Below are 907 nucleotides of genomic sequence, written 5' to 3' on the forward strand. Positions count from 1 at the left end.
CAGTCTGACTCGACAGCACATAACAACAACAACAACAGCCTTGTCCATTGTACTCTTGGAAGATCTCTCTGTATGGATCAAATTGACAACAGGAACTCAAAAGATTAGATGGGAACCTTAGGGGGCAGAGAGTTTATTTTAATAGGGAAGGAATAACTCAGAAATGGAGGGTGAGAATGGCTGCACAACGCGAAGAATGTCATCGATGGCACAGAGTTAAGCATGGAGGAACTATTGCGTCGGGATACATTCTGCTGTGTGTGTTCTCAGCAACAACACAAAGTCTGAAAAAACATACAAAACAGGTATTTGAAAAAAAGTCACTGTTTACAAGACATTGGAAATTCTATCCTTTGCAGCTATTCAAGCTTATGAAAAATTTTAGATGTCAATTTAGAGAAAATGGGAGAGGATGCAAACGTTTTCACAATTCTTTGTGGGGAGGAGGATGCATAAGCAAATAAGAATAATAAAGATCCCCAGCCTCAGACAATCTTGTAGATAGATCCTGAGCCTGAGACCATTAACTTTTTTTTTTTTTAATATGATTATTGTTTTTATTGTAAAACAGAAGTCACAATACACTAAGGTACAGACTTGGAGAACAGAAACTTTTTTTTTTTTAATTGTGATTTAGGTGAAAATTTACAGAGCAAATTCACTTTCCATACAGCAGTCCACATACACTTTGTCTCATGACATTGACCACAATTTACCACAATGCAACATCTCCCCTCTCACTTCCTCCCGATAGTTACCTCTTCCCCTGTGTCCATCCCTCCATGCACTTCTGCCCCCTGAGCTGTCTCCTTGTGCATAAGCAGCCCTTCTTTCTCCCATGATTGTTCTCTCCAAGGAGTGTATCTACCTCAGGTAAATGTTCAACTTATATGTCTTTCTTTTGTTT

Source organism: Orycteropus afer, unplaced genomic scaffold, assembly GCF_000298275.1.
Source record: "Orycteropus afer afer isolate SDZICR_OR568_19922 unplaced genomic scaffold, OryAfe1.0 scaffold00006, whole genome shotgun sequence".
Taxonomy (NCBI): Eukaryota; Metazoa; Chordata; class Mammalia; order Tubulidentata; family Orycteropodidae; genus Orycteropus; species Orycteropus afer.